The sequence below is a fragment of the Anabrus simplex genome, chromosome 8 (genome assembly GCF_040414725.1).
Source record: "Anabrus simplex isolate iqAnaSimp1 chromosome 8, ASM4041472v1, whole genome shotgun sequence".
NCBI lineage: Eukaryota > Metazoa > Arthropoda > Insecta > Orthoptera > Tettigoniidae > Anabrus > Anabrus simplex.
In genome coordinates this window covers 1,278,552-1,291,346 of record NC_090272.1, presented here as the reverse complement: position 1 = coordinate 1,291,346, position 12,795 = coordinate 1,278,552, and positions in this window count along the sequence as shown.

Below are 12,795 nucleotides of genomic sequence, written 5' to 3'. Positions count from 1 at the left end.
GAATGAATTTCCTTTTTATAATATTCAGATCTTACTCTACGTTCTTCAGCTAATTCGAAATTTCTTACTGTTAAGTATTCTTCCTTTAGAAACATATTTCTTGGATATTTTCTTGTCTCTCCTCTTGAGTTCCTTCAGCAGGGGAGTAATCCATCTCGTGTTAGAATGGTTCCTATTTACTAACATCTTAGTGTTGACTTTTCTTGGGGCAACAAAACAGGTAAAATTTGCAAGAGAAGTTCAGTTTTTGAGACGAATTAACTCTCTACCGTGTACAATATTAGGATAATTATTACCAGTACTTAATTTTGAGTCAATATCCAACGTTCGTAAATTATGATCACATAAATAGTAAGGAGTATTATCACAATGAATGCAGACACGGGTAATTTTACCTAAGTTAAACGGCTAAATATTTGCGTATCCTTCTTCAGGATTATAAAGCCCAATAATGTTACACTTTACATTTTAATTACTACAGTATTGCGGTTCAGTGAGAAACACGAGAATAAAGAAGTGACAATATTCTCAATATTTTGATTAATCAATAAACCTGACTAATATGAGAAATAAGGTGCACATAAATTACCCAGCAAAATGAGCACCTGCGAGGACCTGTGAAGGGTTTCCCAAGGTACAGTGAGAAGCATGTAAGAAGTGGTACCACAAATAGTGAAAACAGATAAACAGAGAGGACTTGCGATAAGTGTAGAAGAAACAGTGCGTGAAAATCAACCTCATTGACACAACCAACGCCCGCTCGCAAGACAGCATTTTTACGAATTATTGACAGAATTAACTGAACAAAAATAGCAAATGAAGGAAGAGAAGAAGACTCAAGAGACTGTTCCCCTGAACTGTGTCATACGGAAGAAGAAAAGAAGCAAATGAAGGAAGACAAGAAGACTCGAGAGACGGTAAAGAAAGTCGGGCGTGCGTGGGATGTACCTAGGTAGAACTAAAAGAAGAAATGGTAGATGTTCTCTGAAGCACCAAACCAGAAAGACGGTGATCATAGTAAAATTTGTAAAAAGAACAAGTACCACTTCATGGAGCGGAGGTGAGTTAAGCGAAATCCCTCCAACAGACCGAGCTGCTTAAAATTACCACCGAGGTCAAATGTGTCGTAATCTGGGTTATATTAATTGAACTGTCGTACTGCAGAAGTTTCATGAGTAGGTACCAGCGAAGCGTGGTGTTTAGAAACTTTAACTACGAGGGTGAGTCAATAAATAAGTAGCAAACATGTGTGTGCCTTATATACGCGAGCAAGTTTTGCCAGTAGATGGCAGCATATGTATGCTTGTTGTACGACATCTTGCACGCACTCAGTCAGTCAGAGGCTGTCAGTGCACGATGGCACGTGTGTTGCATGACTGTACACCAGAAGAACAGCGTGCAGTTGTGCGTTTTTTGTGGGCCAAAGGACTGTCCACAGAAGAAGTGCATCGCGAAATGCATCCCGTCTATGGTGAAAACTGTTTTTCACGGAAAGCTGTGTTCAATTGGATCCAGAATTTTAACCATGGAAGGAAAAGCATCAGAGATGGGGAGCGTCCTGGTCGTCCTGCGGAGGTGTCAACTGCAACCACATTGCAGCGTGTGAATCAACTCATCCGTAATGACCGGCGTGCACGTGCTATAGGCTGTTTACATGGGACCGCATGGAACATCGTGCATGAGCAGTTGCAGTGTGCACGGTGGGTGCCCCGCCAGTTGACTGAGCAACACAAACTGAACAGAATGGGTCTGTCCTTGCAGCATCTCACTCGGTACACAGAGGAAGGGCACGAGTGCTGGGTTCACCACTTTCAACCCGAATCCAAACGATCGTCTATGGAACGGAAACATACCGCTTCCCCAACAAGAGAAACGATTCCATCGGCCCGCAAGGTTTTTTGCTCACCGTGTTTTGGGATACAGATGAGGTTACACTTTGGCTGTGACAGCAACCAAAGAACTTTTTGCTGCTGGCTTTCAAGGACTTGTAAAGAGATGGGATAAGTGCCTGAATGTAAAGGGTGAATATGTGGAAGAGTGAAATAAATATCAGAAAGTTAGTTTGGATATTTTTGCCTCAATTCAGTTTTGCGACTTATTTATTGACTCGCTCTCGTACTATTGAGAAAGTTATTGCTTTCGGGTTACTCACACAATCTCCCTTCATTTTTCCACACTAACCTTATTTTACAAGTTTTTTACGTCGCATCGACATCTTATGGCAGTGATGGAACAGGAAAGGGTTTAGGAGTGGGGAGGAAGCGAGTGTGGTCTTAATTAAGGTACAGCCTTGACTGGCGTGAAAATGGAAAACCACGATAAACCACATTCAGTGCTGTCGACAGTGAGGTTTGAGCACACTATCTCCCGAATACTAAATACTGGCCGCACTTAAGCGACAGTTGCTGTCGAGCTCGATCTACTGTTACCAGCATTTTAATTAAATTAATCCACCAATCATACGGCTTGATACCTAACTCCTATCCTCCAGTCACAGTTTCTCTTACTTATTTCTTCTGGAATAATCTGCAGTTCTGCTATATAAGGAGTGAGCTTTTTTGAGACTAAGGTCTAAGGCAATGAATTATTGAGTGTGCTGCTTGAAGGAGACTCCTCCGAAAGTGGAGATGCTGGAGGCGCCAGACGGTATGAGGAGGCAGTTTTAAAAGGTAAGGCAGAACTCTCTGGCTGTGGAGATTTATACATACCTCATTTGATCAGTTTCCAGCTTCTTTAAACTTATATAGCGTTTACTCTTTTCCAAATCTAGACCTCCTTTCCCAGTCCTCGGACCTTCAGATTTCTTTTTCTAATGGTAACTTGTGAAATATAAGGAAGCTCGAGTGGGTACATTCGTTAACTTCCTTTCAACTTCGTATTCCGTGACTAATTTTTTCTGAACATCTAAATTTATATTAATCTGTTCGGCCTTTACTTTTCTACAACTTCACCATCCCATAACTCCGTTTCGGTGGGCCTTATGCCCAATAAGGTATAGTACGGTATTAAAATATCTTTGGAATGCTTGATTTCCGCCATTGTTCTCACCCTTTTGTGACTTACTATTAATTGCAATTTTCGAATTCATGACCTGGTATTATGGATCTTCTTCCCCTGTTTATTATAGATCTTACGATTCGTTTGTGTGTAGCTCCTCTACTAGAGGGTATATTAGGTTACAGGTAAGGTGCCCATTTTATGTTTTGAACAGTCTGTGTTGTCGGACATTCTGTAATTTTATAGTTTAACGGACTCTGCTGGCCCAAACAAAAGGGCGTGTGTGTAATTTGGACTCTAGGGTCTGGAAACCCGTATGTTGTAAGACTGTTGCAGAAGCTACATGGCTTACTTTGATATTATGGTACTTCAGTACTGTATGTGCAATTGTTAAAGACTATACCGGCTGAGACAGTATTAAGTAGTTTGACACTCCCCCCATATCCTTTTCGAACTGGCGTGTGTGCGCTGCCATCTGGAAATTCTGTGTCAATCGGCTTTTGCCAATATACTTTTTTGAGGACAGGATGCCGTGCGCTACTGTTCTGGGTACCGTGTCGGCGCCTACTGCGCGTGCGCGAGTTGGTGCGGCGAGTCTAGCGCGGAAGGCCCGCGACTACTTCGAGAGAGTTGGCGTTCTGTAGCCGCCATGGATGGACGTGAATGTGTGTGTTCCGCTATGCGGTTGTGTTAAAACCACCGTGATACCTCCCTTAAGAGGGATAATCCCTTATTGCATTAGTTGCTGGCCTCCTACTGTTTTATTGGACTATGTTTTTGCTACGATAATTCTCCAGGATCCTTGGTGAACAAGCTTAGTTCCCGGCCTCGTGGTGGCCGCTCTTCAATAACAATGGCCAGGTTTGAGCTTCTCAATTTTTCTGGACTCAAAGGTATGTAACTGTTTTGGATTAAAGTAATTCTGTGAAAGCTAGAAGATTAATGCGTTTCGGCGCACTTCAAGATAATAGTAATAATAATAATAATAATTGAGATTAAGACTTCATCTTCGAAATTTGTGCTGGATATCGTGTGCGTCTGTGAACCATAGGAAACGGTTTCGGCAATTAATCATTTTAGAATGCAGTTCGCACGGTTAAAGAAATTAGTATGTTTATGTTAAAATTAAGTAAAAGTTTTTTTTTGCACCTTGATTGTACCTTATGGTGTGAACCAAGGCGCTGTTTCCAAGGTAGCGGGGTTAGCTTTCCTTCGGGTTCCTTGCCTTCTGGGATTTATTTCTCCTTACTTTGTTTTATTGCGTTGTTTCTGGGATTTCTGTGATATTTTATTTTAAATCTGTTGGTTTTCCTTCTTATTTGTAGACTGTGCTTGCGGCAACGTGTGTTTGAGTCATTGTTGTGGGCGTTTTTGTTTTTATGGGGATTGTTGTTGGTTCGTGTGTTTTTCTTGGATGAAATATTTTGTTGCCTGGTATCGTTGGCATTTCTTTCAAATAAAGTGATTAATTTCGGCCTACCTCTTTGTTATTTCGCCTCGTACCTTGTCCGGGCGAAATGTGTAGCTTCTACCTTTATTCTCGTGTGACCTTGGAAATTGCCCTTGGTAGAAATTGGAACGAATTGTGGTAAAGTTAAAAGGCAACCGGCCTAAAGGTCATGGAACTACTGATTGTTTACTAAGTATGGTATTTGTTCTTTCTTTTTAACGCGTGATCGATCACATTTAAATCAACATTTTACTTTTCTTGTTTGAGGTATGGAGGTCACTGTTGTTTTTCCTTGTTGATATTTACGGATTAGTTCCTTTATTATTTGTTAAATGAAGTCTACATTTTCTCATTTAAAGCTGCCTTGTTGGCTATTTATTAACTCAACATATTAAGTTCTTGCAAGTTAATCTAATTACTGTTAAACGAGTATTTACATTCTTTAACACCTGGTTCAAGTTATTATCTGACTTTCATCTTCTCTTTTAATGATGAACCTGGGTGTCCTCCAGATATTATCTTTTTGAATTGTTACCTCTCATTTTAATTTCTATTAAAGTTGTCTTTCATATCACTTAAAAGTTGGTTTTAATTTACCACATTTGGTGCAGCGCTGCAACTATTTCTTTGTTTGGGTGTCCACTGGCCTTAAGCCGCTTTTCCTCCACGTTTTGGGTAAGTGTCTCTATTTTTTTTTTCCTTTTGGGTAATTTTAGATTCATGTTGTTTGCTGGTGTTGTTTTTATCCTTGAATTTTTTGACGTACTGTGACTTGTTGTTTCACTTTGGCCCTTGTTCTCTCTTGTGTTCGCTTAATCTACCCATTCGGGACGGACACAATAGCAACCTTCACACCAGGCTCTCTCTCTCTCTCTTCCTCTCTCTCTCTCTCTCTCCCCCTCTCTCTCTTTCTCTCTCTTTCTTTTTTACCTCAGCTGGTGGGTAAGGTTATTAACCTCATCACCGCTAGGATGTTACCGGGGTCCTAGAGGGTGGTGCCGGTTAGACGGCTAGCCTTCTTTCCAAATAGAACATGAGAAAGAATTGTTCAATTCGAAATTTTGCAACTTTCCTGCTTCGTTTACTTATTATTGTTATAATGCATATTTATCCTTTTGAAATGACACATGCAATGTTCTCACATTTTAAATTTTTATGTATGCTTTGTCCAGCCATTCACGCCTTACGGTACCTTCCCGGAAAGTTCAGTAACGTAGACAATTAGGATTTCCCGGCGACAAGATCATCATCTATATAAACGACGGACTGTCTCTTCAGAAGAAGAAGAAGCTGCTGGCCTACGCCCGTGTAATCCGAAGGGAGAAGAATTACGCTTACATTCGGGTAAGGAATGCGATAATTAAAATGCGCAAGACCCAAGGGTCTGGTGTAATTATTATCAGTAACTAGGATGAGCTGACTAAATTGTAATTGTGATGGAGAAAAATAAGCTTCCCATTCATTAAGGTACCAGAATGTTCGTGGTCTTAAGGCTAAATTAGATTACTTAAATGTAAACATTCTCGATAATTTCGATGTTCACTGAATCTTGGCTAGATGTTAGTGTGTATGATAGCGAGGTCTGTTGTAATTAAGTACAAAGTACTGTATACCGATCTGACCTAGTAAAGGGCGTACGGGAGGGGTAGTCAGACAACGGAACACTTCGAGGGGAAAGGTCCGATACCTGCTAGGGCGTCCATTGTGAGGTGTTAATCATTACTGGAGACTTTAACGTGCCAACAGTATTTAATGAAAACAGCTATTAAAATTTAAGAAGACAAACCGCTGAACTAAAACAACTTTCACAGTTTACAGGACTTGAATTCCTATAATTCCCGTCGTAATAGTAACGGAAAAACGTTGGCTAATACTTGTCAGTCAGACAAAAATGAATGTCACGTATAAAAGGGACATTGATCCGCTGTTACCTCGCCCTAGAAGTAGAAGTACAGGTCACTCCAATCCGTAGAAACTGCAAAAGGGGAGCTCAAAATAGTTTTTAAAAAGCTCATGTTCCTAGGACTAATAGATCTTACGTTGAAAACCCGTACGAGTGCGAGATCAGTGGTATTCAAAATGGGGTAATCTCAAGGGGTACGCAAATTTGTCGTAGCTTCTTTTCCAGTGAGCAATTGAGGAAAGAGTGGAGCCTGCTCATTTTCAATAAAATCTTGTTTTGATTTAGTGTTTGGCTACCACTACACAGAGTTCCCTTTGCGAACTACTCATTCAGTTTGTACCTCCCATCGACTTGGTACGTAAAAGTGCTTTGAACTGCATTTCTTTTAATTTTTGTTTCTGAATCCACTCGTTTACTTCATTTTTTAAATATCAGTATATATGGTTCAATAGTAACTGCTGAATTAGTAATATTCGTATACATATCGTTGCTAGACAATGGACTATCAGTAAACAATGAAAATGCCAGGAACAGTTCTCCGGCCGTTTCTGACCACTCAGTTCTCTATGCTCGAATTATTATTATTATTATTATTATTATTATTATTATTATTATTATTATTATTATTATTATTATTTGGCATAAAGCAACAATCATTATTTCAGGTATAATAGCTATATAATGCCATTTAGGGGATACGAAAAATAAAATAAATGGATTTTGGGGGTTCGCCAACCAAAAGTTTGAATACCATTGATGTAGACAAAGTAGTGGCCTGTTTATTCTAAAACGACAGCAGTACTAAAAGAGACTGTGCTTGAAACAGGTTCGTGGAAATTCAAAACTCACCAAGTTGGTTCACAGAGAGCACAAACTAATTTAAAGAGGAAGATTATTGCCGGAAACGGAACAGCATTCAGAATGTTACAATAGGCAATTTAAAACTTTAAGGTCCGAAATTTAATCTACAATTAAATCCTCATAGAATTATTATATAAAAACTACAGCGATGTAGCCTTCTGGACGTGGGTAAATAATAACACAAAAACCAACAATAATCGCAGTACGTGCGAATACGACTACAAATTATTAGCTAAAAATAGAAACATTAGGGAACGGTTTGCAATGTACTTTCAGTCTGTATATTCCTCAAGAATGAGCTCAATATAACATTTGAAAGACATTATCCACATTACTGTAGGGAATGTTGAACTCGTATTGAAAAGCTCAATCCAAAGTCTTCCGCGGAACCAAATAAAATAGCGCTGTATTATAAAATGTTGCGAATATGTACTGAACTCGAATATACTCTCCTCTTCATTTATAACTTAATTCTCTAAACGTCTGTATTTCCTTCAGTATGGAAACTGTCTCAAGTATGTCCTGTGTTTAAATCAATAATCAAACATTAATAAAAAACTACCGACCAATATAAATTCATTCAGCTATAGCTAAGGTTTTCGAACTTCAGACCAGCAGCTTACACAAGACCTTTAACACAGAACGTCAACATGGATTTACTTCAGGACGATCTACAGCAACGAATCTCGTACATTTTACGCAATCAACTTGGTAGATGTGACCAGATAGATGCAATGTTTACTGAATTCGAAAAGGCCTTTGCAAAGTTGACCGTGACATACTCATAAAAATTTGAAATACGCGTGGATTATTTTACCCACAAATATATATTTTCAGTTCAAGAGAAAGAAAGCAGTAAGTAATTTATCAAAGAAACTCATCTCGAGAATACCCTGTAAATTCAAGAATAGTCTCGGGGTCTAATCTAGGGCCATGGATGTTCCTTGCACTAATCAATGACCTACCTGAACGAATAACATTTTCGGACTGCCTCTTATACGGCGATGACTTTTAAGGTATTGAAATCCATTGTCATCATTAACAACTGCGAACTTCTCCAGGCTGACTGAAGAAATATTCCACACTGGACAAATGAAAATCAACTAAACGTAGCGAAATTTGTTTCGATGTCCTTCACCCGAAATGAAACATGCATTTCTTCTAAGTATAAACTGCCATGGTCGCCTTAAATTAATAAATGAGGTATTGTATTGGATCGAAATCACACCTTTACTATAAATATACAGAAGGTACCTGAGTCTAACAGGACATTACAATTTGTGATGAGGAATGTCAAACCCTTTAAATGCCCAAAAACCTGTCTACACTCCTATATCTCTCTTGTCAGGTACAAAGTAGAATACGAAAGCATTATATGGACCAGCAAACAATATATATATATATATTACAGATCGAAAATTCCAAAAGAGATACTTAAAATATTTAAATTTCTAAAATACCGATGATTTATCCACATATGGCACCTGAATTATGAAATAGAAAGCTTAGAACAGAGGAGACAAAAGGATGATATGAAGTTTCTATACAAAACTGTAAATTGACAAGCGTGAATTTTTATACCTCTTGAGCTTTCATATGTCTCGCTTTAATGGCAAGGACAAATGTAACTTTTCAGAACAAAAAAGTCAGAAAAACAGCTCATAAAATTCCCCACTGTACAGGATATGCAATGTTTGTAACGGTGCAGTTCAGAAGATTATTATTATTTTTGCTAGTTGCTTTACGTTGCACCGACACAGATAGGCCTCATGGTGACGATGGGACAAGGAAGTGTTAGGAGTGGGAAGGAAGCGGCCGTGGCCTTACTTAAGGTACAGCCCCAGCATTTGCCTGGTGTGAAAAAGGGAAAGCACGGAAAACCATCTTCAGGGCTGCCGACAGTGGGGTTCGAACCTACAATCTCCCGAATACTGGATTACTGGCCGCACTTAAGCGACTGCAGTTATCGAGCTCGGTAATAAATCTTTAGACTTCAGTGTACCTCTTGACCTGTTTATACAACAATTCATCATCTCCTTTAAAACTCTATAAATAATGTATAATGCTGATTTGAACCACAAATTGTACTTCAGATCCTCTATATTAAGAATATTCCACAAATACAACCATGAGTGCTAGAAATAACACAAATAATGGGAGTTTAGTTACGAAAATACTTTTTTTTTGTAAAGATTGAATTAGATATGAAATATTATTTTGTCGTTGTAGATATAATATTAGGATAATTCAGATATTAGGTTAATAGAATAGTTTGAAACTCATTAACAAATAAACACAAAACTAATTAGAAATCTTGTAGTGCGCAGTATATAAGCACAACTTGATGCATATCATTTAAATCGTCACAGAGAATTTCCTCTATAGTTCAGTTATTATGAGTTTCGACTTCACGTTTGAGCGCTGCCTTTTAGCGGAGGGTAAGTGAATTAATCAACAGCCAATCATAGACAGCCGATCGCTCCGATAGACTGCGTTAGACTCCAGTTGCGGTTAGCAGTGTTGTCGATTTGTTGTTTACTGTAACCACGTGCTATCAGCTGTGTGTTGTATTGTGTTCAGTTCTTTTCGCGGCCTCTGTGTGTCTTTGTGCTAGGTTGCTCTTCGTTTATTTTTAGCAGTGTAGAGTTTCTAAATGTATTGTTTAGTATTTTTAATAGCATAGCGTGTTATATTGTAGTAAATAGTGTGTAATGGGTGATCTTTAGTAGTATAATTGGACAGTTCTGCGGCCACCTCCACCTCCGGCTCTCAGGGGCCTCCTCCACCTCCTCCTCCCGAGGGGCCTTCCCAGGGGCCTCCTAATCCCGGAAGGCCATCCCAGGGGCCTGCTCCACCTCCCGCGGGAAATTTGAATTCGTAAACAAATCCACGTGCATTTTTACACAGCCACGTGCTTTTTGATGGACAACAACGTATCGCTAACCTCAGTGCTACCATCTCGACGGGCCTAAACTTTAGTGCTACCAACTTAACCTAACTAGCGCGAGATTTGAATCGGTAAACAAATCCACGTGCATTTTGACAGACAACAACGTATCGCAAACTTCAGTGCTGCCATCTTGACGGGCCTAAACATTAGTGCTGCCAACTTAACCTTACTAGCGCGAGATTTGAATCGGTAAACAAAGCCATGTGCAGCTGTCATTCGCCATCTTCAATCAAGAGAACACCGTGCTGCCCTCTTGCAAGTAATTTCGTCAGCTGTCATCCGCCATCTTTAATATATAGAGCACCGTGCCGCTCTCTTTATGGCTACTTACTTTTGAAATGTGGTGGTAGAAAATTCCACGTGCTCTTGTTTGGAAACAAACCCACATGCCTTTTTGACAGCTGTCATCCACCATCATTAACCAAGAGAGCACCGTGCTGCACTCTACAGCTACTTACCTTTGAAATGTGGCGGCGGCAAATTCCACCTGCTTTTGTTTGGAAACAAACCGACATGCTTTTTTGACAGCTGTCATCCGCCATCTTTAATCAAGAGAGCACCGTGCTGCACTCTCCAACTACTTACCTTTGAAATGTGGTGGCGGCAAATTCCAAGTGCTCTTGTTTGGAAACAAACCGACATGCTTTGTTGACAGCTGTCATCTGCCATCTATAATGAAGGGAGCACCGTGCTGCCATCATGCGGGCAATTTCGTCAGCTGCCATCCGCCATCTTTAAACTACAGAACACCGTGCTACCCTCATGCGGGCAATTTCGTTAGCTGTCCTCCGCTATCTTTAATCTACAGAGCACAGTGCTGCTATCATGCGGGTAATTTCGTTAGTTGTCATCCGCGATCTTTAAACTAGAGAACACCATGCTGCCCTTCGTCAGCTGTCATCCGCCATCTTTAATCAACAGAGCACCGTGCTGCTATCATGCGGGTAATTTCGTTAGCTGTCATCCGCCATCTTTAATCCACAGAGCACCGTTCCGCACTCTTGCGAGAATTTTCGTCAGCTGTCATCCGTCATCTTTAATCAAGGGACCGCAGTCCCGTACTCTTTGGAGTGGCGGCAAATTCCACATCAGTAGTATAATAGGAGAGTTCTGCGGCCACCTCCTCCTCCGGCTCTCGGGAGAGGCCTCCGCCTCCCGCGGGAAATTTGAATTTTGGCCGGAAATTTGAAAATTGGCGCGAGATTTGAATTTGTAAACAAAGCCACGTGTTTTTTGACAGCCACGTGCGTTTTGACAGACAACAACGCATCGCTAACCTCAGTACCGCCATCTTGACGGGCCTAAAACACAGTGCTACCAACTTAACCTCACTAGCGCGAGATTTGAATTTGTAAACAAATCCACGTGCTTTTTGACACATTCATCCGCCATCTTTAAACTACAGAGCACCGTGCTGCCCTCTTTATCGCAGTAGCTACAAATTCGTCACCTGTCATCCGCAGTGCTGCCATCATGGCGGGCCTAAACCTCAGTGCTATCAACTTAACCTCACTAGCGTAATGAATGATATACTTAGATTTATCACACAAATTAGCAATGAACATTTTCGTCGTTGATGCGATGTACGGAGGCTTCATATTTTCAGTGCAGAACGGTAAGTCATTATGAGAAGTGTGTAACTCTTTAGGATACCGTAAGTCAACTTCGAGGAAAAATAGCCTTTATCAGCTTCAACGCCTAGGGCGTGCAGCTGTAAAGCATCAATTTCGCACTGCGTTAGCCAGCGGAAACCACTCACCGGTAGATGCTGACTCATCGCCCACCCATACTGATTATTAGCATCGAGATAAACAATATACTGAGATTCCTGACTAGAATCGAAACTCGGCATGTACTTATTATTTGCCTTAGAATACCGCCCACTGGACTTACTTAGACAGCCTCGAATAGACGATTTTATAAATTGCACCATATCAATATCAGTTAGCAGTTCCAAATTCACCTGCGTTTATTTTAACATGGCATCCTAACTTAACCCAGGCGCTGTAAAATGCTGACATGGGTCAAGGCTGTAGGTTTTCTTGCAAACACTGCGAAAATTTTCGAAAACATCAGCTAACAAAAGTACATCCGTCTTTAAATATAAGTCGGAGTTTTCACCTAGCGTTTGAATGTGGAACTGCTCCCAGATATGTTGGGCGTGTAAATAGTCATCATCACTAATATCCGCTGAATTCAGCGAGCTGTAAAAGGATTGTTTCGATGGTAAAGCACGTTCTTCGAGGCGTTCTAAGCAGTAAAGTTATTCATAACAAAAACACCCTTACGCCGAAGTAAATTAAACTGTGCTCTTCAGGAAAAATGCGTCTAATTTCCGTAAATTGTTCTGGCTGTAAATGACTAGAAAGTTTATCGAGGCTACTCGCCATAAAGCGAAAAGAGTCAAGGAATCTCAGTTTTATAGAATGCTCCTCATCTACTTTTACAGACTTTGCAAATGCAATGTACCGCTCTTTATTCTGAGGGATTATATCTACTTTTTCATCTGAAGCTCCAAATTGTGAAATGATGAAATGAGAGTCGTAACCAGATAAGTTATGAAAAATTACAGGGATAAATTTAGGAACTCTGTACTTAAGATTACAGCTATTATGAGCGGCACATCTGTAGAAA